Source organism: Taudactylus pleione, unplaced genomic scaffold, assembly GCF_031769625.1.
Source record: "Taudactylus pleione unplaced genomic scaffold, aTauple2 ptg000109l, whole genome shotgun sequence".
Taxonomy (NCBI): Eukaryota; Metazoa; Chordata; class Amphibia; order Anura; family Myobatrachidae; genus Taudactylus; species Taudactylus pleione.
The window spans coordinates 13,621,137-13,642,217 of record NW_028284511.1 but is presented as its reverse complement, the minus strand read 5'-3'; the positions used below and the strand labels follow the sequence as shown (position 1 = coordinate 13,642,217).

Below are 21,081 nucleotides of genomic sequence, written 5' to 3'. Positions count from 1 at the left end.
CTTGATTCTTGCGATAGTTTGCCTCTACATAAGGCACCGAGACCTGGACTCCCACTTCCATGCTCCGCACGCTGCGCACAGCTCTGTTGATAGTGATACTCACTGGCTGTGTACAGGGACTCATAAGTGGTTGTGCTGGCAAAGTGATTATGTAAGGGGGCACACTGTACGCTGATATATGCTGCACTATACTCTGCTGAATAAGTGGCTGTGTCCAGACTTACAAGTGGCTGTGCTGGCAAAGTGACTGTGTACAGGAGGCACACTGCACACTGATGTATGCTGCGCTATACTCTGCTGATTAAAGTGTCAAGACTCACAAGTGGCTGTGTGTACAATTTTTTTTTTAAAAGAGTAAATAAAACTTTCAAGAAAGTTAAAGGTTTAAAAAGAAAAAAAAACACTTATTTTTGGTGCTGTAGCCCACTGTGTATACAGGCACCATGACTCCTTGGTCCTTAGCCCTCTGTGTATCAAAGCACCATTACTCCTTGGGCCTTAGCCCACTGTGTATGCAAGCACTGTGACTCCTAGGGCAGTAGCCCTCTGTGTATAAAAGTACTGTGACTCCTTGGGCAGTAGCTCTCTGTGTATAAAAGCATTGTAACTCCTTGGGCCTTACCCCACTGTGTATGCAAGCATTGTGACTGCTAGTGCATTAGCCCTCTGTGTATGAAAGCACCATGACTCCTTGGGCAGTAGCCCTCTTTGTATAAATTAAAAGCACTGCGACTCCTTGGGCCTTAGCCCACTATGTATAAAAGCACCGTGACTCCTTGGGCCACAGCCCTCTGTGTATAAAAGCACCGTGACTCCTTGGGCCATAGCCCTCTGTGTATAAAAGCACTGTGACTTCTTGGCAGTTGCCCTCTGTATATAAAAGCACCATGACTCCTTGGGCCTTAGCCCTCTGTGTATAAAAACACTGTGACTTCATGGGCCTTAGCCCTCTGTATATAAAAGCACCATAACTTCTTGGGCCTTAGCCCACTGTGTAAGCAAGCACTGTGACTTCTAGGGCAGTAACCCTCTGTGTATAAAAGCAGTGTGACTCCTTGGGCAGTAGCCCTCTTTGTATAAATAAAAAGCACTGTGACTCCTTGGGCCATAGCCCTCTGTGTATAAAAGCACTGTGACTTCTTGGCAGTTGCCCTCTGTATATAAAAGCACCATGACTCCTTGGGCCTTAGCCCTCTGTGTATAAAAACACTGTGACTTCATGGGCCTTAGCCCTCTGTATATAAAAGCAGCATAACTTCTTGGGCCTTAGCCCACTGTGTAAGCAAGCACTGTGACTTCTAGGGCAGTAACCCTCTGTGTATAAAAGCAGTGTGACTCCTTGGGCAGTAGCCCTCTTTGTATAAATAAAAAGCACTGTGACTCCTTGGGCAGTAGCCCTCTGTGTATAAAATCACTGTGACTTCCTGGGCCATAGCCCTCTTTGTATAAAAGCATCATGACTTATTTGGCCATAGCCCTCTGTGTATAAAAGCAATGTGTCTCCTTGGGCCTTAGCCCTCTGTGTATAGAAGCACCATGACTTCTTGGGCCTTAGCCCTCTGGGTATACAAGCACCATTACTCCTAGAGCAGTAGCCCTCTGTGTATAAATTAAAAGTACCATGACTCCTAGGGCAGTACCCCTCTGTGTATACAAGCATTGTGACTCCTTGGGCCATAGCCCAGTGTATATACAAATACTGTGACTTTGCTGGCCATACACCACTTTCCAAGGACAATACCATCTTCCAATACTTTTCATTTCTGCCACCGCTTTGTGGCAATGTTTTATAGATGTGCTCTAAACTGTGGTGTCTGTGCTGCAACTTCACTGCTCTATTGCTTAGTAACCAGTCAGATCACTGCAACCTTTGGCCAATAATGGTGAAAACAATATTATAAGATGTGAGGTGATCTAAATTGGTTGTAAATGACTGGAAATTATTGTTACAGAGGTTAATAATACTCTAGGAACAAAAAAAAGGTAAAATTATGTGATTTTAGCTTTTTTTGTATATTTTTGTAAAATATCCAAATCCAAGTCCAAAGCCAGTCACGACAGGTTTGGCAAATCCAAATCAAAAGCCAGACGATGAATCAGAGCCAAATCCATATCCAGCAAAAATGATCATGCGCATATCCCTTTATATGTATAGTCGGTCTCTGGTATGCTTAATTGATTGTCAGGACAGTCCTACCCATACTCCCAGAGCACTGGCCACACTCCCTGCATTGGAACACAGTAGGCCCTTCAGGAATTTCAGCTCCAGGCCCATGAGGACCTTAATCTGGCACTGACCAAGGCAAGGGAAGATTTATCCTAATAAAACAAGGCAAGTGGTGATTGATGCTCATGTCTCAAGGCAAAGGCATACTGGTCCTCGTGCCTTGAAGCAAGGGTGAAATTAACCTCCTGCCTGGACGTAAGAGTGGAATTAACCTCCTACCTGAAGGCAAAGGTGAAATTAACCTCATGCCAGAAAGTAAGGGCAGAAATCATCTCTAGACAGTCGGGTTAAGGATTCACTGGAATGGACAGGGAATCAGGACCCTTTGGAACAGACACAGCTAATGGACCCCATGGAGCAGACTCAGATAATGGACTCTTGTTGATTAACAGAAACAGAATATTGGCTTGGAAAAACAATGTCTTGCTGTATATCAATAAACACAAAACATGAGATCAGATAAGGGGCTTATGTAATAGGTTGCAACCTGCAGTTACTGTGTAACTCATGTGAGTATTTTGGCATTTGCAAAGTGGCAATCAGGCACTTTAAAATGATTGCTGCTTCAAAAACATGGGAAGACTCGCAGGAGTTCCCGCAGCAGCTGCAGCTCCCAACCTATTACATAATCTTCTTGGGTAAAATTGTGACCAGGACTAGCAGAATCAGAACACTGATTTGCAAAACACCATTTACAGGATATCCAAACACAGAATATGGAATGTGACTGGCTGAAACATAGCAGTGCACAGTTACAATGAACAGCAAGGTGCATAGTGCCGCACAAGGAATCAGTATGATTTACCCGACAGCAGAGGACCCCGACAGTAGAGGACCGGAAGTGAAGATCCTGACACGTAAGTATTTTTTCTTTTTTTTTATCATCAATAGTTTTTATTAAATTTTGTTCCATTATCAACAACATGGAAAGAGAAGGGAAAAAAAAGAAAAAAAGGGAAATGTTAGGGAGGGGGAGGGGGAAGAAATCAGACATTGCTGTCAATATAATAAACATCTTAATTACAATAAATTGAGAAAAGAAATACAAAAGAATCCACATATAATAAACACAATATTACATAGAAATACATATAGAAATACATATAATAATGAACTCTCAATACTGACAATTTACTCAGTATACTAGGTAATAAAGTATCCGGGACACAATAACGTCAACCTCACTAAAGGCCAGCTGATAGATAAAGATCAATTAGCCTCAAGGAGCAGTGCGGCGTCCTCACCATCTGTGACAAATTCATGCCATTTGAACCATTTTACCAATAGGGAGGAGGCCGCAGAGGAGTATGGAATACCTGAAGTCTCCATTTGGAAAGCATATTGAATTTTACCTAAAATTTTTTGCAGAGACGAGAAAGATGGGCTTTTCCAATTTTGCACAATAGCCGCTCTAGTGGCAATCAAAATATGACCTAAACTGTATTTGTCTGAGGTGGACATCTCTGTGGGATAAATATGAAAAAGAGCTATGGTAGGGGACTCTTGAAACTGAGTATTAAGAACTTTATATGCTAATGCAAATACTTCATGCCAGAGGTTTCGGATTTTTGGACAATTACAAAATATATGGAAGTTATCTCCCTACTTCAAACAGTTCCTCCAACAGAATTTTGACTATGATGGCCATATCTTGTGTAGCTTAGTCAGTGTAAAATACAACCTATGCAGCAACTTGAATTGCATCTCCTTATGTTTAGAGCATTTAGAGAAACAGTGAGCTGTTAAATAGCTTCCTTCCCACTGTTGGGGGGTGAATGTAATCTTTAAATCCGTTTCCTATTGTAATTGTGCAGAAGATTTAGTAGGGGTCTTGTCCTCTATATATAAGGAATACCAAAATCTAATAGCCCCTTGTGCATTACCAGATGACAATTTAGCTAGAATAGAAGAAGGGGGCAGTGCTAAAGAACTAGTGATTAGAAACATAGCAGAGACTCAATGGTTAATATGTAAATAAATAAAAGATTCACTTGAGGGTAAGTTATACTGTGTCTGTAGATATGAAAAGGGACACATAGAATTGTTATTAAGTACTTCTGCAATTTTGTTTATACCACTAGAGTGCCATATTGTAATACACAAATCTGGCATTAAACTGGAAAGAGCCAACAGAGAGAGATTACGGGTGGGTAAAATCATACACTGAGAAGTTCCTATAGTGGCATCCCACGCTTTAAGGGAGTCCAATATTGCTCTAGGTGATTCTGTCAAAATTGGCCGAAGTTGCTTAGGGGTCCAGATCATTTCTGCCAGGGGGAAGTGGGGAAACAAAGCTCTCTCCAAATCAACCCATGGCTTCGAATTACTAGGAAGTGCCCAATTGCTGATCTGGGCCACCAAGCATGCATGGTGGTATACCAAAAGATCTGGGACATCTAGGCTGCCCTAGTGTTTGTGACAAATGGCTATAAGCAATTCATGGAGTCTTTCCCTTCCATATATACTTTAATATAAGTTTATGTATTTGGGCTATATAGCGCTGTGGAACCATATAAGGGATTGTGCGGAACAGATACATTAACTTGGGTAGTACCATCATCTTAAATGCTGCCAACCTGCCCAGTCAAGAGACCTCAAAGCCCATCCAACTTTTTAAAAGACCGGCAACGTGTATTATAAAGGGAGAGAAATTAATCTCAGCAAAATTGGAATCATTATTTGGAATATGGATACCAAGGTATATGAGGGATTCTTTCTTCCATTGATATTTATAAGTATTTTGAAGATAGGTAAGTGTCTTCTAGGGGATAGAAAAGGGTATTGCCTCCATCTTGGTGGTGTTTAATGTATAGAAAGATGCTTTGCTGTATCTATCTATAACTTCATGTAGGGCAGGCAGAGAGGTCTCCGGGCTTGTAACAAATAGTAAAACGTCATTGGCAAATAAGCATAGTTTGTGCAGCATGGACGCTACTGCAATCCCTGGGAAACATAACAAATCTCGGATAGAGGCAGTGAAGGGCTCAATGGCCAACACATACATTAAAGGTGAAAGGGGGCAGCCCTGTCTTGTGCCATTTGAAATAGCAAACGGGGAAGACAAGAAACCATTGCGCAATACTTTAGCAGTTGGATTGCTATATAAGGCCGCTATATAGGAGAGTATTTCTCCTTGACAACCAAACTTTGTTAATGTAGAGGTAAGGAACTTCCAATGTAGTCGATTATATGCCTTTTTGGCATCTAGGGAAAGTAAGAGAGCTTCTTGTTTCCTTTTAACTAACAGTTCAGCCAAGTCAAAAACCCTTCAAATATTATCTGCAGCCTGCCGTCCCCTAACAAAGCCCACCAGATCAGGATGTATGGGTTGGGGAACAAGTGGGGAGAGGTGGTTAGCAATTAATTTAGAAAAGATCTTTACATCAGAATTAAGGAGGGCAGTTGGTCTGTAATTCTGAAATAAAGAGGGATCTTTCCCAGGTTTAGGGATAGTGATAATCTGGGCCTCCAACATCTCAGTTGGTAGGGACCCTTGTCTAGTGGCTGAATTAAAAAGAGTGGTGAGGGTAAGGGCAACTTCATGTGAAAAATGTTTGTAAAAAGGGTTAGTGAATCCATCTGGGCCAGGTGCTTTACCCAGAAGGAGTGCCCTAATAACATCTAAAACCTCTTTCTCCGACCATGGGGCGTTAAGAGACTCTAACTCCTCAGCTGTCAATTTGGGGAGATGCAGTTTTTCCAGAAATGAGGAGATAAGTTCATGTGTGGGTTGGGGGGTATTAGGATCATTGCATAGATTATACAGTTTTCTATAGTAATCGGCAAATGTGTCTGCTATGGATGAGGGATTAAGCAATCTCTGTTCATCTGGAGTAATGATGGCCTTTATTCTATTCCTTGTGTGATGTAACTGCAATTTCCGAGCTAAAAATCTACCTGATTTGTTGCCTAAGGTATAGAATTTCTGTTGAAGTTTATACAAAGCACTTTTCATACGATTCATAAACAATTTTTGGAGTTGATTTCTAATAGATACCAATTCTCTCTTAAGGAGACGAGATGGACGGGCCCGATTTAGAGATTCTACCTGTGCCAGTCACTTTTCTAAATCAGACTGTTGTTGAAGGTATTGTTTACATAGTCTGGAACCTGTCTGAATAGCCACCCCTCTCAGTACTGCCTTTAAAGCACAGCAATATACAGAAATTGACATGTCTTCTGGGGAGTTAGTGGCCTTATATGTGGAGAAAGCATCCAACAGAGGGGTGGTGGCTTCAGGGGATTGCAGTAGGTACTCAGGGAATCTCCGTTGTCTAGGGGGAAACTGAGAGCAACCGTAATCCCACGTCCATGTCATAACTGCATGATCAGACCAGACCACAGGGGCAATTTTGGACTGTCGCGTATTTTGTAGTGTCCATTTATATAATAGAATTAGATCTATCGAAGAGTAGGAATTATGAACATGTGAAAAATATGTAAAATCTCTAACCCTCAGGGACTGAATTCACCATACATCGTAAAGATCGAATTCAGTCAATAGATTACGTAAAGTAAAGGAAGGGTCTGGGCCTGTTCCGGTAGATCTCACTACTTTGATTTGTCTAGTTTAACATCTGGAACTAGGTTGAAGTCACCCATGATCACTAAGCTACCTTTTTGAACTTTTTGCAGGGCCTCCAACATCTTCCTTAAAAAGGTATCTGTCTCGTCTTAGGTGCATACAGCGAAATCAAAGTAATTTCTCATCAAATTTCCCAACTAATATCAAATATCAAATATCTGCCATCTCCAGGGATGGACTGGGGCTGTATTTCAGCCCTGGAAGTCCACCCTGCACTCGTGTGTAAAGGGGGGCATGGTTAAATCAAGGGGGTGTGCTGCGAGTCACGGGGGCTGGCCTCGCGGCATGCCCCCATCTCTCCCCGGCCCAGCACAGCAGCGGCTGGCCCATCCATGCCTCCACTCCTTCCGTCTCCATGAAATTATAGTCATTCCGGAGCCGTGGGGTGGAGGGCGGGGGACTTTTCCTTTCCCCTCCTCAAGCTGGTCCTTAGGCCATCGACCCTTCTGGCATATGCCAGAAGTGCCCAATGGTCAGTCCGGCCCTGGCCATCTGTCTGCTATCTTGCAGTAAAGTTCATATTGTATCGAGTGATGGAATAGGGCAGCTACCCAATTATGCTTAAAATTACCATTAGCATAATAGGCGGCGGGGTATCTAGAATCACAAATCACCGAGGGTGCTAGTGAAGAAAAATGTGTCTCCTGTAGGGCCACCACTTTCACCTTCTCCTTATGAAATTTAGCCAGGGCCAGTCTTCTCTTATTGGGAGAGTTAAGCCCATTATTATTCAATGAATAAAATTTAACCAATTGGAGTTAGAGGAAATCTATAAATAGCAGCATATCTAGATTCCTTAACATTAACAAGGGTGGAAAGGGCAAGGTAAAAGCAAAAAAACATCAGGGATTACATAACACAAAAGGGAATTAACAGAATTAGCCCAGAAATCGGGGTTAGAGTGTTTGCCGGAAAAAAAAATATAACGGCAAAACAAAAAACATTGGGGAAATGGCCCAGCATAACAGCCACCAACCCATGCAGCTACCGACACATAAACTAAAAAACAAATACTGGGAGGCACTGAAATTGCTACTTATATCAAACCTTAAAAATCCCAGTATAGAGAACTATAACATAATCACTACCTTTAATTGAGAAATAAACATCTAGTTTATAGAACATTTAAATACAAATTACTTCTTAAAATTAATGAACTTCCCTGCAGACTAGGGTGGTAGGACAATGGGAACCTCCTACAATCCTATAAACAAGAAGCAGTTACATCTCTATTGAGAACCTAAAATATAAACAGTAGTTGTAATATAAAATGACATTGACACTGCTATTAGCAACAAAAATTATAAACAGTAGTTGTGTTGCGAAATTACAAATTGCAATTAGAAATAGAGATCTGACAAATTTAATAAGGCACTAGCATCATCAGGGAATCTGTATTTATCGAAACATCGGAAAATATAATAAACTCTCACGTGCACCAGGTCAATCAGGTGGAGCACCTTTTGAGGATCAAGATGTGCCTGGATTGATAGGTATGTCCCATTCTGCCAGTAATTTAACAATGGCCTCCAATGAAGAAATAACATATGAAGAAGTTTCATAATGAACTAGCAATTTAACTGGAAATCACCAGCGGTAGGCAATCTCGCAATCTCAAAGTGCTTACGTGATGGCGTGAAACGAAAGTCTCTTGGCCAATGTGTGAGCCGATAAATCTGGGAAGATCTGGAGACCCCCCAGATTGTCAGAACTTTCTGCTTGTCTGGCTGCCTTTAGGATGAGTTCTTTAATGTGGAAGAAGTGAATCCTCATTAGGGTGTTCCTAGGGAAGACATTGGCCCTCATTCAGAGCCGCACGTTAACAACAGTACGCTCGTTGCGTTCCGATGTTGACTAACCGCGCATGCGTCGGTGTTACACAGCGCATGTGCGTACGGCAGATTGCGAGCTTTTTTTCTCTCGTTCCTAAAATAGCGTACAGGAAGTGACATGTCAAATGTGATTGACAGAACAGGGCGTTTTTGGGTGTTGACGGGGGTGGAGATGACAAAACGCAGGCGTGGTGAAGCGTTTTTGGGGCGTACATACATTAGCAGATGCGAACGTCAAATGTGTTCGGACCGTCTCATACGTCACTGAAACATCCGCTTTCCCTTCAAAATGCTCGCACAGCTTAGGGTCAGGATTACTCGACCACATTGGCGATGGCCTTCTCCTCCGTCCCGGGACTCCACGATGGTGCTGCGATTAATCGTGGCTGGTCAGTAAAGTAATTAGTGTTGGATTGAAATCCGGCTTGGTATGTGTTTGGAAAGCAGTTTATTGGGATAGCACAAAAGCGTACGCAGGTGGAAATCAGAGCTGCTAATGTCATGATTACATAATCAATTAGCGTACATTTTTGGGCTTTTATTTTGGCCACAATTTGGTGGTTATGGCCTATTGTAAAAATAATGTCATCATCTTTTAATTAGCTCCCCTTTTTTTTGGTTTACTGTGGAATTTGCATCGCTATGTGTTTTTTTAAACGTTCCTTAAAGAGGCCTTTTTTTTAACAAAAGAGGGTCAGTTTTTGCGTTTAAGGCCAGGATTAAATGTAACCCATTTGTACAATAATGTCACAATACAATGTCAGTTTTTTTTTTAAAATTTATTGTTTACACACAAACAAATTGGCATAATATTGTATTGCCTTTTTTTGTGGCCAAGATATTTGATCAAAAAAAAAAAAACACTTAACTACTAACATAATGGTAAATACAAAATTTAAAAACATTTCACAAGAAAGGAGAGGGAAGTTTTGACCAGAAAGGAATATGAGCCAAGCACAGAAGGAAAGTGGGAAAAGTCGCCATTGCTGTCACCGTTTTCTCGCCCGTTTGGCTGGGTGAGGGTGGGCGCCAGACCGGGTCCGGGATGCCATCGGGCTGGCCTGTCCAGAGGCAGATGTTGTGGCCTCTGGACTAGGCACAGGGCTAGGCACATTTGGAGGATTGCCTGATGTTGTGCCAGAGGTAGAGGATCTGGATGTTCCGGCAGGAAGGGAGGTCGGCTCCACCATGTGCTGGCGAACGAGCTGCTCCAGGGCATCGGCGATGCGGATGTTGGCCCTGGTATTTTCCGCCAGGGCCTGAGCAATGGTCACGTTGGCCGCAGCATTTTGCTCCAGGGCCTCAGCCACCCGTATCAGACTGGCGTCCATCCTCTGCAGAATCTCCGTATGGCAATCCGATTTAAAATTGAGTTCTGTGAGGAGGCCCACTGCCTGCGAGGGGGCACGCCCTGGACTGGCTTCTGCAGGGTCCTCAGCCGGATGTACTGGTTCCTCCCCTGCAGAGTCAGCAGAAATTCTGCGGCCAAGGCTCCCCTCTGGAGCAGACTCATCCGCCTCTGTCTCTGTTAGGAAATTGGAGAAAAGACTCACATTAGAATCTACATATTGGCACAATAGCATTTCTGAGTTGGTGACATCACAAGACTTACCTTGGCCAACATGAGGAGCCGCAAAGTCTGGCATGTCCGTATCCATGTTGGACACGCCAAACACCTCCACAGCCTGCACACACCCCTGTGCCATCTCTTCTAAGTCTGTCAACTCCAATGACACAGGGGTGGGACCCCCACCTGTCCCCCTTGCATGCCTAGCCCTGTCGGCAAGTTTTTGTTTTAGACGATATTTGAAGTCTGCCCATCTGTGGAATGAATTTGGAACCATTATCCTTTTTTTTACAATGGGGTTTGTTTATAGGATGGGAAAGTGTTTACTTACCACCGTTTGACATCCCGGGCTAGACGGACATAATCACCCACCCTATTGACAGCAACGGCGACCTCCTCCCACATTCTCCACTTCTGGCTTTGGCTCATATTCCTGGCTGCCTGGGGCAGGATGTCAACGCACTTCTGGATCAAAACCTCCATCTCCTTGCTTGTGAAATGTGGCTGCCTTTTTTTTTTTGCAGCTTTGGCGGGTTGACTGGGGCCAGCAGTCTCTTCCATGTCATCCTCCTCACCTATTTGGGTAAATATGCAGATTTAGCCACTTCACAACTTGCACAATATTATGTTTTAAAATACTCATTGACACAAAATGCATGAAGGCCTTACCGCCGCAATTTTGACCATTGTTTCCCTGGTTTGAAGCCATGTCTCTGCTTCCAGCATGAAATCATCCAGAAATTCTATGTGATTTCGTGACGTATTTATACATGCGTCGTTAGTTTGCGGCCGCATCATTGATTGTGCGTCCCTATGATTCATCCTTAATTTGTGCGGGAAAATAAACACTATTTATGGCTTGGTGTGTGTGGATTCGAGGTGGGGTTGTTGGAGTGTTGTTGGTTAAGTGGTTTGGATTTGGTTGGTTGGTTGCGTTTGGAGGATTTTGGAGAGTTGTTTTTTTGTTTGTTTTTGCTACATTTCTTTGGTTTTTCCGTTCGCATTTTTTTCATTTTTTCAACATCCTTTCCTGATTTGGTAAGTTTTGTGCATTCAAATTTGGGGCCAATTGGTGTATTCTTCTGTTTTGTGGTTAGTTAATTTGTTTAACACTCATTTCATCTTTTTTAGTTTTTTTTTGTTTTCGGACCCAAAGAAGTTTTTTGAGGACATCTTATATATTCGAGTTGGGTAAGTCCATTTTTTGTCTTGCATTTGCGAATGAATTACGGCATTTTTGACTGTTGGTGTAGCGCCTTGCATTTGCGAATGAATTACTGCATTTTTGACTGTTGGTGTAGTGACTTGCATTTGCGAATAATTTACCGCATTTTTGACTGTTGGTGTAGTGACTTGCATTTGCGAATAATTTACCGCATTTTTGACTGTTGGTGTAGTGACTTGCATTTGCGAATAATTTACCGCATTTTTGACTGTTGGTGTAGTGACTTGCATTTGCGAATAATTTACCGCATTTTTGACTGTTGGTGTAGTGACTTGCATTTGCGAATAATTTACCGCATTTTTGACTGTTGGTGTAGTGACTTGCATTTGCGAATAATTTACCGCATTTTTGACTGTTGGTGTAGTGACTTGCATTTGCGAATAATTTACCGCATTTTTGACTGTTGGTGTAGTGACTTGCATTTGCGAATAATTTACCGCATTTTGGACGGCTTATTCATCATATAATCCAGTTTTGCTTTTCCCTTTTCCATTTTTTGGGTCCATTTGAACCCTATTTGACGTACGGTGTGCTATGTAGTTTTCATCGATGGCCAAATGTGTTTTTCCGTTATTTTCTGTGTTGGCTTGCAACAATTTTTAACCAAAAAAAAAACCCTTTAAATTTTTGACGTCTCATTGTTGCCTTTTTTACAGTTTATACGTATCATGACAATACCCCGGCATGTAAGCAGCTATGGATGGTATCAGAAAGCTAAGTTGTTTTTTCTTACTTTTGGGGTGGGTCAAAAGCCTTACATTGTAAACTTTGAATTTCAGGTAGATCTGGGGCGAATTGTTCTGGCCCTGCTCCCGGAAGACGACCAACCTCAAACTCGTCCCAGGCGTAGGCATCGTAGGCATGCAAGGCCCCAGATATTTCGAACACGTGTCACCCTTTTTGGAATGCCCGATGATGAGGTTTTAAGACGCTACCGTCTACCTCCCAAAATCATCATAGACACTCTCTCATTAATAGAAAGTGATCTTGAGCGGCAAATTGACAGTCCAACAGCAATACCACCACTGACGCAATTTATGGTGGTGTTACATTTCTGTGCCTCAGGATCGTTTCAAACAACGGTCGGAATAGTGGCGGGCATCTCCCAATCCTCCTTTTCCCGGATCCTGAGGGCAGTGATGGAGGCACTTTTCAAGCACCTCCATCATTTTATTAAAATGCCTTTGGATATGGGTGCCCTTAGTGTGGCCAAGGCCAATTTTTACCAAATAGCTGGCTTCCCACACATCATAGGGGTTGTGGATGGTACTCACATACCACTTCAGCCTCCAGCACGGCTGGAGGCCATATTTAGAAACAGGAAACACTATCACTCCCTGAATGTAATGGTGGTATGTGATGCCTCCCTCCAGATCCTGTCCCTGAATGCTAAATTACCCGGAAGTGCTCATGACTCCTTCGTCATCCGGCAATCAGGGATATGGCAGAAATTAACCAACCTACAAGCTGGTGATGCGTGGCTTCTGGGTAAGTGGAGACCTTTAGTACATAACAATGTTAAGCTTGATACACAGTGTTCCTGATGTGGTCTATTTTTGTTCACAGGAGACAGTGGATACCCTTGCATGTCCTGGCTGCTCACTCCTTATTTGGCTCCCACACCAGGGCCACAAAGTGCGTATAATTCCGCACTTACAGCCACCAGGCAAGTGGTGGAGCGCTGTATCGGCCTTTTAAAAGGCCGATTCAGATGCCTCCACCGCTCTGGTGGCGAGCTCATGTATGTGCCGGATATGGTGTCTAAAATTGTGGTCCTGTGTGGGATATTTCACAACATTGCCATAAGGAGTGGTGTCCCAATGCAGCCAGAGGATGCCTTACCTGAGGATGGCCCCCCCGAGGTTGGTCGAAGGTCAGTATGTGGGGGGGCCATACGCGATGATGTGGTGGCCAGATTTTTTAGGTAAGTTTGTTCAAAACTCCAGTGTTTATACCTAATGTGTTTGTTTTTTTTGGCAAACATCTAATTTATTTTTAATTTTCTCACCATCTTCTGTTTGTTCACATAATCTTTGGCACTCCAACGCTCACTACTTCCTGCTACCCTTACCAAACCTGGATCTGGTCCTTTTGGGCATATATTCTGGAACCCATATCGCAACGCCATGTTTGTGGAATCATGTTGGCATGGTCCTTCGTCAACCAGTTCTTGATTTTGTGTTTTTATTTATTTTTTTCTTGGTATGTGTTGTATTTGAATTTATCACTGTGTATTTTTTTTGGGAGTGACCACTTTGTTTTCTCTGTTATGTGGTGAATAAATGTTTGAAGAGTGAAATGGTCTTCCTTTTTTGGGACGTTAACAGCAAGTGTAACCAGGTTAACACAAGTTACATTTGACTAAGGGGTAAACCAGTACTGACGCCAGATGAGCAAAACTGAAATATGTTTTCAGCTTTCCAATCCACACCAAAAGGAAGCCTGGCCCAACCTTGGGATTTGTAAGATTGGCCTAAGCAGCTTGCGCACCAAGTAGGAACCTGGAAAATGTAGAAATCTGAAATTGACACTACACCCAAAAAGGGAAATTACATTGTTACTGTTATGTGTTTCTGGTGTCTGTTTGACATACAAAGACAAAACACAATCTAACTTTTAAAAAAGGGAAATCCTTGCAGGAACTTATGTCAGGCTAAACTATCTTGGTTTTGGTTTTTAAAAATGAGCCACAACGTATATTTGTCTTTAAAATTTTATTGGGAAAATACAACAAAAAAAAAAAAACTAATGCCGAAGGAGGCCAGACAGCCGGTCGAGGGCCACCAGAAGGCCGATTACATGGTGGCGCATCTGCCCCACAACATCCGCCACCTCTTGCCGACGCCTCTGTTCCTCTGTGGGTGAGAAAAGTGTGTGGGTTAATACAACAATAGGGACTCCACAGAAAAACATTAATTAAAAAACTAATCACTCCTAAACCCAAAAACATAAATAAAAAGGGTGGGCTGGCAAAAATACAAGGCCTAGGTACAAATTCCCACAGGTATGATATGTGTATGCTTAAATCACCAGGAAGAGGTAAAGGCAAACCTTCACAATCAACAAAAGTCAAGCCACAAAAACACGAAGAAAGGCACGACACATGATTACATACAAACAGTTTGTGCTTTAAAAAAAAATAATAAAAAACATACCGGGAAACAAATCGGGAGCTCCGGCAAAACCTCCATGATCCTCCTCGGAGGATCCGTCATTCCCCAAAGAATGGGGCGGAGTTATGCAGGACTCCGGGGAGGGGGTAATTGGAAGAGGGGTGGGTGGAGGAGAGGGGGAAGTGGGACGGAGGGGAAGGAGTCCCGACATTTCCGGGAGAGGGTCTGGGAAGGATGGGGAGGAGTGGGGAATAGGCAAAAGATTTGGGGTGGAGTGTTGGCTGGGGGTTGGGGAGAGTGGGCGGGAACGCCGACGTTGACGGCGGAGTCTTGGCTGTCCCCCTAAAATATGTCAAATAAATTGCGTTTAGTTTATGGACAAATCCGGCCAAACAAACAAAAAAAAAAAAAAAAAAAAACAAACCAAAAAAAATAGCAGTAGAATTAAAAATTCATAAAAAGAGGGAAAACATGCAGACGCAGATATGAGTACAAATAATAAATAGAACAGACATGAAAACATGCAGACGCAGATATGAGTACAAATAATAAATAGAACAGACAGGAAAACATGCAGACGCAGATATGAGTACAAATAATAAATAGAACAGACATGAAAACATGCAGACGCAGATATGAGTACAAATAATAAATAGAACAGACAGGAAAACATGCAGACGCAGATATGAGTACAAATAATAAATAGAACAGACAGGAAAACATGCACACGCAGTTTGCCCCACAAACACAAACATTAAAACCACAATACATAACACTTACTTGCCAGGATCTGCATGCGAAAGCATGCCAGCAAGCGGGGCGTTCGCCGTTGCAGGTCGGACCACCTGCGCTCCAGCTGCCCGATGTTGCGGCGTGATCCAAAGGACCGCAGGCGGGACCGTACCTCCGCATACGCGGAGCGCTTCTGCCGGTTGGTCATGGGTTCTGGCTGGCTGGTGATCCGGCGATCCATGACCTCCGTAAGCACCAGCAGCTCACGCCTGGTGAATGCGGAGGCTCTCATGATGGCAATGGTGTTTTTCTTAAAAATCATTTTTGATAAAGTGTGTAAAAATTTTCTGATTGGCTAATGTATTTTGGAAATTAACAGGAGCAATTTTATTGGTTAGTGTATGAGTCATGTGTTCGACAGGGCCAGAAATCTATGGAGAGTTAGGATAGGCTTGATGCAGTGACATGCGTAAGCAAATTTAAATAAAGAAATGAACCCAGGGAAATATGCGGGGATACACAGCAATAGTACAATTGTTTAATTGTGGTTCACATGTTTTTTAAACAATACAAGCGAATGTTTCATCCGTACGTATTCTGCGGGTAAACACAAACACAGACAAGAGTAAAGTTTCTTGCATTGTGTTGAAAAAAAACAAACAATTAAGCTAATTGATACATTGATTGGCATGATACGATTGATGGAGGTAGGCAGAATAAAGGAGCAGGTAATCGACATCTGACAAGGCCACTTCCTGTTTATACTTGTGCGTGCATTCCTTTCAAGCCATTTCGGGGATGTACGCTCGCTATTTCGTACGCTCGTTAGTTAGAGGAGGGGTCGTCAGAGTTTAGGGAGGAATTTTAGATGCGAACGAAAATACGAGCGAGCCATTGAATTTAAATATTTTTGTACGTACGCCTAACGTACGTGCGCCCGCTTGCGTGCGGCTCTGAATGAGGGCCATTGTTCCCCACTCTTGGCTTAGGTAGCCGATGAAATCGGTCAATGAGTAGGTCTTGTGCAGAGGCCGAAGGGAGGAGTTTTTTAAATAACTTGGTCACATATTCTTGTAGTTCCGCAGGGGCAACTGAATTAGCAATAGAGTGTATCTTGATGTTCTACCCTCTCGATCTGTCCTCTAGGTCAGCCATTTTGTCGCGGATAGAAGATACTTCAGATTGCAACTCAGAATGCACAGTAAGTAGGTCATTATGAGAGGAGACCAATTCACTCATCTTTCCTTCCAAATGATCGGTACGGCTGCCCAAACCCATGATTTCAGTTCTAAGTGATTGAACCAAGGTTTCCACTCCAGCTAGAATATCAGTGCGGAATGCTGTGAACATTTGAAACATCGATTGAGTGGTTAGAGGAGCCAAGACATCTATGTCTAGACCCAAGTCAGCTGGTGACATGGAGCTTTTAGAGAGTGAAGTGATAGGAGTCGGGGCGGACTTCAGTAATGTAGAAGAGGATGCCTTCTGTTTATTTGAGGATGGGTTTGAAAATTGGACTGGTGACAGTAACTGCTGTGCTTTCCCTCCACGTTTAGGTGGCATTGCAATAGGGAATGTAATAATATTAAATGCTAGAGATGGTAATAGAAAATATATGGCACTTGGTAGTGATGTGGTAGATAGTTACGGTAGTTTACTGCATAGGTGAGGGTGTCTTCATCCCTAAAAGGGAAGCATGCTGTGAGAGAGCAATATAGCTCAGGAGACAAACATCTGCACAGTTAGCACTATACAATCATATTGCATTGAAAAAGAGCTTCCTCATGCATCTGGTAGGGAGATATAATAAACTGCAATAGGTTGTTTATCAACTTCTCCAGAGAGGATCATATACCACTCACACAGGAGGGGGTGCAGAGAAATGGGCTGCTCACTTGTAATGTGGCCACTCACGGATAGCGGGTGAGTGATGGGATGTATGCCAGCACCAGGGGGGTAGAAATACAGGGAGCAAGCCCCACTAAATAGCAGTTAGGAGCTCTGGGATATCAGAGCTGTGGAGCCACATGTCTCCTGACATAGCTGTCCAGGCCATGCCCCCCCAATGGCTGCCAGCTCTTGCCCTGATTTGGTGCTTCTGCAAGGCTGTCAGCAAAGTGGAAGAGTGGTACTGAAGAGACCTGTCTGGCCAATGGGGATTGTCTCCTCACGGGGCACAGGAAGGGCTGAAGGCTGGCATCTAGCTGTGGTGTCTGGCAGCAAGGAATGGAGGTCACGTGGGCACAGGCAAGCGGAAGCTCTGGCCAGGGACAGATCTTCGGGATACCATCAGTACCAGTGGGAGGAGGTGAGAGCTGTGTCAGGGACCCAGGAGGTACTGCAGCCAGTGATCGGGCACTGCATCCAGGGGCAAGCAGAGGATGGAGTGCCGGTAACGTGGGGACACAGGAGTTCCGCTCTGGACCAGGCAACCAATGGAGGCAGCGGTTTCTCAAGGCTGGACAGGCCGCAGGTTGTGGGGAGGCAGGATGTGACCCCCGACTCTGTGTTAGCGGTCCCCAATACGGGAGGAGGAGGGGGCCAAAAAAAATAGTTTCTGCAGATGCCAGACAGGAGCCCAGGCCACACACGTCTGCTCAGCTCAGCTGCTAGGCCATGCCCCCATAAGTATTTTTTCTACTTACTAACCTAACCTCCCCCCTAGCCCTCCCCTAGGGGTGCTTAACCGTAACCCCCCTCTAAGTGCCTAAACCTAACCCCTCCTTTCCCTATCCTAACCCTAACCTCCTGGCAGGGGGGTGCCAAACCCTAAGTCCCTCCAGCAGCCCCTAACCTAACCCTCCCCCCTGCAGATGTCTACGCCCGGCACCTGGCTTACCTTCAATCGGTAAGCCGGGTGTCAGGCTCCCAGCATAGGTCCAATGACAGGTGTTGGGATTTCAACACCTGTCATGAGACACTTGCCGGGATTTGACAGTCGGGGTGCTGACGGTCGGCATTTAGACCGTCGGTATCCCGACTGCATATGATCCAGCAGGGAAGGAGTTTAACTTCTACAGGTGAGATGCAAATATCCAAAATTCCACAAGAGCAGCACCTCTGGGCAACCATATGTGTTGCAACTAATGTAAAATATACACAGGATTCTGTCATAATGCCACATTAAGGAGTGGATTCCAGATAGTCAAAATGTATTAGATTTAGGCCTTTTGCTTCTTTTCTTAAGTGTGTACCAACATCAAACACAGCCTGTAAAATGACAGTTAGGAGCTGATTGGCTGGTACTTTATCTCTCTCCACTTTATCTCTCTCCAATCTTTGCTAAATTCCCCCTTAAAGGTTAACAAAAAAATTGATTTGTAACACCCCTTGTTTGATTACATATAAAGGTTTTAGCATGCTTGAATTGGCAGAGCATTCAAATGGTGAACTGCTTCTTCATACCTTCCAACCATACTACTTTCAGTGTGACATTTTTCAGACAGGCCGCAGTGTCCTGTGGGTGGTCAGGAGGTTGAAGAATAATGTAACCACTGCTGCTCTGCTGGTGAATGTGAATGGATGCCAAGTGCTAACAAGGAGCTGCCAGAGTGCTGGGCTTTCCCCAGCATGACACGAAACAAGGGCATGACATGCAGTCACACCCCAAAATGTCATACTTCACGGTACGTGACCTATCAAGAACAAGGACATGCCCCCTTTTCGGCCCTGATTGTCGCATCTTCAATGATGAGAGGTATGACCTGATATAGATATCTGTATGGTGAATGCATAGATTCTTTATATATTTTAATAAATGCATTTACATTATCACTATTTTGTATGTATTCACTTGGGTGCTCCAAATTTTGTACTGTGCATATTCTTTCCTGACTTTTTATTCTTTAAATATGTATTTTAATCCTTTTTACACATAAAGAGTTAGGTTTAGAGTGCGGGGAGGGGGAGGTGAGGTTTAGGCACTAGGGGGTGGTTATGTTCAGGCAACGGGAGGGAGGGATAGGGTAGGGAGGGGGGGAGGGTTAGAATACCTACCGACAAGTGCCGTTATTATAACCCTGTTGGGATACCAGCATCAGGATTCTGATAATAATTAGTATAATGTTCAGATATCTTTAACAAGTTCAAAAATACAATTGTCTTCACAATTTTTGTATTTTAGTTCTTCTTATTCTTTTCCAAAACTGAGTAAGTAAATTACACTCACCAGAACCAGGTGAGAGGAAAGCCTTAAATTTCTATCTATAAGCCTTCTAATTTCCGATGATGAATTTTCCCTCAGATGATTCTCATGTATTGCCCAAAAGAGAATGAATATATACAACAGGACTGTGTCCTCGTGATGTCAGAGTCTGACTGTGTGCCAGGAGGAAATCGGAGATCCATATACAGAAGGGGCGACCATACTATTGCATGCAGTGAACACCACCCATAGTGACACGCATGTCGAAGTCCATGCCACCTGATGTATGCCATTTTGGGGAGGTGTCACATCCCCATTCTTGTCATGCTGGTGGCTTGACCAGCACTCCAGCCCAGTCTCTCCAGACATAGGGGGTGGTGGATGCTGAGGGCATGCGTACATCATCCATCACCACTGCTGCAGCATTGTTAAGTGACACCATCCAAGGGGCTGACACCAAAACAGCAGGACTGCTCTGCAATTTTGGTGTCACCCCCTCGGACTGTGTCGCACGATGCGCCCCCCCCTCCACACCCTCGTAGTGATGCCACTGCCCGCAGCTGGTCCATTCCCATAACATTATATGATACATGATACACGCTAGTTCTTCTGCATCAGCGGGTATGGGTATAAGATACAGTAGATATGAATGATCCTATTTGATAATTTTCTATTGGATCCTTTATCTTCTATGCCTCTGGTATGCACATGGGGGATAGAAATGTAGTTTTTTACATGTTTTTATCTGCATGTTTTTTATGATTTATGAACCATATTAAAAACGTGTTTCAGGAAGAAATCAATTGGATTTGCGATAATTTTAATGTCTTTTCTCTAAATGTGCCCACTTTTACATAGCCACTTTAAAGATGTGTTTTTTAAGAATTTTTTTGAAAAATTCAATAGGATTTAATTAATTTTAATGTCTTGTCTCTAAATGTGACCACTTTTACAAGCTGCAAGAATAATTATTCTTGGCAGTACTTTAGTTTGGAAAGACAATGGTGCCACCTAGTGTAACACTGAAGTAATTTCAACTTGTTACATATCACATGATGTTCGTCATATGTATGTCTATGTCAGTAAATGACTTATAATATATTACATGTACAACTACAACCTACAAAAGTTAGATCATTATGTAATAACATTTTCCGAAATCAGAAAATGCAGTGGGGATGTAGCTCAGTGGTAGAGCGCACGCTTCGCATGTGTGAGGCCCCGGGTTCAATCCCCGGCATCTCCATTCTTTTTATTTTGTTGTTAGCGAAGTCTACAAAATAACCCAAACTGTATGTATATTGATTTTATTTACTACTTTATTTAATTGTCCTGATGTTCTAAAAAAATAATATCACATCAACCATAACAGATCATTTGGTATTGAGTGGAAGGGGTTCCATTGGAGGATTAGGGTTAGATGAATAGACATAATTTGGATTAATGTGTGTTTGTGTTGATGGTACAATATGTAGGATTTGTGTTAATGTGTGTCTGTGTTATGGTTGAAGATGTAGGAGTTGTGTTAATGGTTCCATACTGTATGTATAATTTATACATTTCTTAGATTATCAAACAGGTAAGTGACTCAAACTGAAGTAGAGCCCTAATGCATGAGAATCATATCTTGTATGCTGTTTGTAGTGTAGTTTGTTC

General features: G+C 43.1%; 1 non-coding gene across 1 annotated transcript; it reads left to right on the top strand.

The window, feature by feature from the left end:
* Positions 1 to 20,599: 20,599 nt before the first annotated feature.
* TRNAA-CGC (transfer RNA alanine (anticodon CGC)) lies at positions 20,600 to 20,671 on the top strand. The gene has a single exon. It is a non-coding gene; the product is annotated as a tRNA-Ala (tRNA).
* Positions 20,672 to 21,081: the final 410 nt, after the last annotated feature.